Here is a 5,585-nt window from a genome sequence, read left to right as displayed (position 1 = left end):
GGTTTCATGGCTTTTTCCCCTGAAAATATAATTACATCCAAATTTTAAAACAATAAAAGTGTATGAATACCACGGGCGTAGGAAGGTGCCAAAAAGTGTGTGTGTGGGGGGGGGGGGGGGGGGGGGGGGGGGGGGGGGGGGTGTGAGGTGGGGTGTGTGTGTGTGTGTGTGTTACACACATACATATATAAATACATGAATACCTATATGTATAAACCAGCTTCCTAGTCCAGTGAAGACATAAAGGAGTAGATACAAGCAACAGTTCAATCAACATAATATACACGACAGATATAAATACAACCCCGTACTCTTAATGTTATGCACAAAAACTAAGTATGCTGCTTCATTCTGTATAAAAATAAATCACTTCTGAGTAGCCTATTGTTTCAAGCACAATAGTACCTACTTCCTTGGTCCTCGTTTATCAAATCACAGGAAGATAGTGGCCAGATGAAACAACACTTCCTGATAAGAAGTGCTGTCCCATACCTCACCACTGGCAGTATTTAATGTTTTATTTAAAGGGAGAGTAAACTCAAATATGAGCCTTATGTGCTGGAAAAATGCATACCCGGACCACCAACACATACTGACATTTTAAGAAATGAAAAACACGTAATTTTAGAGTAAATAAAAAAAACCCGTGATTATTCCTGCTAACTGATGGCAGACACTTTCTTTCGTCTTCGTGGCGTCCGGTACTCTAGCTTGGGGCGAAGTGACGTCAACTCCGACCAACTCCTGTATACACAGTGTAAACAAATGCTCTAATTTATGACAAGGTGCTTCGCTTTCATCAACCGGACTTGATAAATGACTTGATAGTATAATAAACTATTTAACTAAATATATTTCAATTTGCATCAATAGAACGAAATGGAGTTATAGTATTTTTGTCTCTTAAAAAATCCAAAGAATAAAAAAACCCATATTATTAGGCATACTGGTAGAGTACGTTGAAGCAAAAATGACCACTCACGATACCTACCTATCAGGAATCACAAATACAGGCCACGGAAAGAAAAGACCAATTAACTAAGAAAACACTCCGAGTGTCATTTCAGTACGTGGGTTAATGCATTAGCAAAACATAATACAGTTATTTTGACAATGGTAGTTTATTTTGTATTGAAAAATAATATATACTTATTGCTGGCTTACTGGGATGGATATTATTACAGAACATTGCGATGCATCCGCACAAATCAGGTGCTGTTCTGTCTGTGAAATATGCATATAAAACATCCCTTGCTAATGGAAAAAGGTAACTGCACACTTTTGAAACCACACCTCTCAAGTGCTGAGAAAGCTGTGGTTGGTCAACATGTGTTCACGCCTATTCTTAAAACAGGAAAAAGGTAACTGCACACTTTTGAAACCACACCTCTCAAGTGCTGAGAAAGCTGTGGTTGGTCAACATGTGTTCACGCCTATTCTTAAAACAGGAAAAAGAGAACTCAAACAACAAGGTCAAAGAAGTAATACTTTATTTTTAAAATAAAAATGAAAATAAAAGAAGCGACACGGAAGTGTGTGTAGCATTTCCCTAAAACGGGCCCTTGAGAATATTGGATTCGTAATAGAACAGCACCAAATTCAAAACTGTTATTTGTAGGCCTAGTAGGGAGAACGAACTTTGTGTGATAAATAAATACATGTTAAATGGCAATAACATAATAAGAATGAAGACATGATAGCTTTATATTTTTGTGCTGGGGTGTCGTTAAACATTAATTCATTAATTCTCTTATATATTAAACCTGATATTGAGTTTTTACATATTCTGTATGTATTGGGCATTAATTAGTAATTTCTCGCCGTCTGCTAAATTTTATGGAATATACTCTCCAAGAGGGGTGGAAGCCTCTCAATTATGTGACGTAATTAATGCGACGTCATCGATCGTTATGCAGTTATAGTGTATGACTTACCAGTCGATGGAAAACCGATACGCGCAACGCTGTATAGCTGTTGTTCATGTATACAGAGGGTCGGAAATGAAGATCGATCACACACACACACACACACACACACACACACACACACACACACCACTACCCGCTGCAAAACGACAATTGCAAAACATTAAAAAATTAGATTTACATCACAAAACGTATATCAGTCGATTCCTAGAATGATAATCTTTCTACTTATATCGTTTAATGGTATTCACTGAATAATGTTCATGCCATATTCACCGAAAAATTGTGCAATTTCGTCTAAAAAACCCCACTTGATTCCATCAAAAGGAAATCCGCCACATTTTCCATTAGTAGCAAGGGATATTTTATATGCACCCTCCGACAGACAGGATAGCACTAACCACAGCCTTTAATATATTATATCAGTCGGGGTGCACTGGCTGGAACAAGAAATAGCCTAATCAGGGCCATACGCTCCAGGGGGTAGTTGCCCCCCTGAGAATCTAACTTTTATTTTTTATTTTTTACTCCAGAAAATAGTATACACACCTCTTGTATAGTATTTCATTTGTTTATAAAAAGTAGTGCCCTCCCCTAGGATTTTGATCAGGGTACGGCACTGCCAATAGACACACCGAGGAGGGTGGGGGCGATCCTAGACCAACCATACATCAATCGAGCGTTTTACCACATGACTATATCCCACCCTGCCAATAAATAAGGTAGGAGGGTGGGGGACAAGATAACGTTTTATTAATAAAATCGGCCGCGGTGGTATCGTGGTTAAGCCATCAATCTGATTAAAATTAGCTCTACTGGTCTACCAGTAGATCTAACAGTATTGCGTGGACTCCCATGTCCAGGTAACATTTCATCTATAAATAACAATTTAAATACCGACCAATTACCCTTCGCCTTTTATAGCGTTATTCGGGAGCATACAAATTCTAAAAATATCGGGTGAGACTATTTATGCAATAGGCGAACTTGTTGGTCTATTTCAACATTAAAAAAACAGGGGGGAAAATGCAGTAATAAACTCTGGATTGTATACTAGTATAACAGATTTTATGGCTAAACTATCACGGTTTGTTTTTTGTTGTTTTTTCGTCATGAAATTCACCAAGAATTAGGGTTTTGGTCTTGACCTGAAATATTTTAAAGAATTATTCTCATATACACCATTTTAATTTTTTTTGTTTTAATGAATAGGAGCCTTAAAGAATAAAGTCAATTTATTCTTTTCCAAAAAGGACAAAAAAAGTATCCAATTTTCACTTCCCAGCGGCACAATATTCCATAGAAGCTGGTCATATTAAATATGGCTTGAATCACTTTACCGAGGAGGACGCAATGAACTCAACAGCAAACATATATTTTTTTTTATGGATTTTTTTTAAAAAGATTTATTACCCCCAGAACATAGGCAGTGAACAGGTTGGGGAGCCGTGGTCACTGCCTTACAAAGTACATATTTAAACAATAGTATCTAAACAAAATATGCTATTTAAATATGTTAATGCTTTCTATGATATTTATAAGACGGAAAGGGAGAGAGAGAGAGAGAGAGAGAGAGAGAGAGAGAGAGAGAGAGAGAGAGAGAGAGAGAGAGAGTAGATAAGTATAAAGAAGTTGTGGGGATATTGAGAGAGTATTAGAGAATGACATTTTAATTAGTACTCTATTTCCAAGTGAACTTTCAAAGCATTATTTTTAATTAAAACATTCTTTCAAAGAGTCTTTTATAGGGTGTCCATTCCTTATGAAATGCTTCATAGTTGCAATTTTTTTAATAAATATATTTTTCTATTTCAAAATTATTTTGTAGAATATTTTTCGCGGCATTGACATGCAAATTTCTTTTTTGTGTTTTCATACTGTAAATATAATATTTTATGTTGATAGTCAGCCAATTTTTGTTGTTGTTTTTTCGTCATGAAACGAATTTTATATAATATTTTATATTGCAAATAGTTTTCAGCATACTTCGTAATTCACCCGAATCATTTCGTATACCCTCGGCATAATCCCGAATGTTTTCAAATTCTTTTCAAATCACTGGCATGATCTTGCAAGTAAGGTTTTGATTGGTCGAATGAAAGGTCAACTGGACATGAGCTCCAACGGGGTGCTGTTAGATCCACAGGTAATAGTAATTAACCAGTGGAGCTAATTTTAATTAGATTGTTAAGCCATTGGACATAAGGCTGTCAGGTACACGCTTCGCAGCCCGGTACCGGCTCCCACCATCTTCTCTCTCACTAACAATTAACCACTAACAACTGACCTACTGTCCTGGACAGCCAGCCCAGATAGCTGAAGTGTGTACCCAGGACAGCGTGCTTGAACCGTAATTGGATATAGGCACGAAAGCAAGTTGAAATGAAATGAAATATTCATAAAATGCACACGCGCGCTCTATTTAACATTTGTACATAAAGTATTTCAACATGTTGATCAATAAAGCAGTATAAAAATAGGCCCACAGTATAATGAATATATGCTCATAAAACAACACGGATGGAAGAAGAACAACAACATAATAATCATAATACTAAATACAGCCATATAAGTACGGACTTCCGTCCCGAACCTCCTCGTGTTGTATCCTCCCCACTTGGGGATGCTACATGTTTGCCCTGTTCTATATATTAGTAAAGATAAGATTGTTGTTTGCTCTCCCCATCCCCACCTCCTGAACCTAAAGATTATACCCCTCGAAATATCGTTTCTACGGGCCTAACATTCCCATATATATTACCTTTGATGTTGTCATTGCAACGCAGGTAAGCGCTCTACCACTGAACTACAACCGTCCCAATAGTCGTAAGCCTAAGGGCTCTCATTTGTGTAGGGGTTGGAGGCAAGCTGATTTTTGCCCGAATTAAATGAAAATGTCCGAATGTTGATAACATCATTTATTCATATTAGCATTGCTACCAAACAGCTATAAACATGTTTACACAAAGTACAACTAATATTGTGAGTAGAATGATAGAAATACACGTTTCAGGCCAACTCAATTTGCAGACGAATTCTGCGCATACCTAAAACTCCTCAAACGGTTAAGAAGAGGATTTTCTTTAAGGTTTTTATTATTTTTACCGGAATTTTTTTTTGGCTAGCTACTAATTTTAGAGCACATTGAATTAATAATCAGTGGCTATGGGATATAAAATAATAATAATAATAATAATAATAGTTATAATAAATATTAATATTATTTGTCCCCAGACAACTGTGACGGTGTCGGGGTCGAGGCGCTCTGGGCCGAGTAGACCGAGCAGAAAAACTTCCGCTAGACTGGTGTATGCGCTTCACGGTAAACCGAAGGGACCCAGGTCATACAGGCCCGTAGCCAGGATTTTGAGAGGTGGAGGGGAGGGGGGGGGGGGGGGGGGTCGTTTAGGCTTATGGTGAGGCACGAATTGCCTCACACGAGTTGCTTAAGGGGGTCCAGTGTCATATTGGAGAAAAAAAAAAGTCACCTGTAAGGGGGAGGGGGTGTCAACCGACCCCCTATTGGCTACGGGCCTGTCATATCGTCCATGATTTTTGTCGTCCCTGGGCCCCGTTCCACAAAACGATCTTAGCACTAAGATCGTCTTAGTGCATAAGGTAAGTATGGACTTACGGTGATCTTGGGGCTAAGATCGCTTT

Source organism: Gigantopelta aegis, chromosome 15 (genome assembly GCF_016097555.1).
Source record: "Gigantopelta aegis isolate Gae_Host chromosome 15, Gae_host_genome, whole genome shotgun sequence".
NCBI lineage: Eukaryota > Metazoa > Mollusca > Gastropoda > Neomphalida > Peltospiridae > Gigantopelta > Gigantopelta aegis.
The sequence above is the reverse complement of the archived record's forward strand: the minus strand, read 5'-3'. Positions refer to the sequence as shown.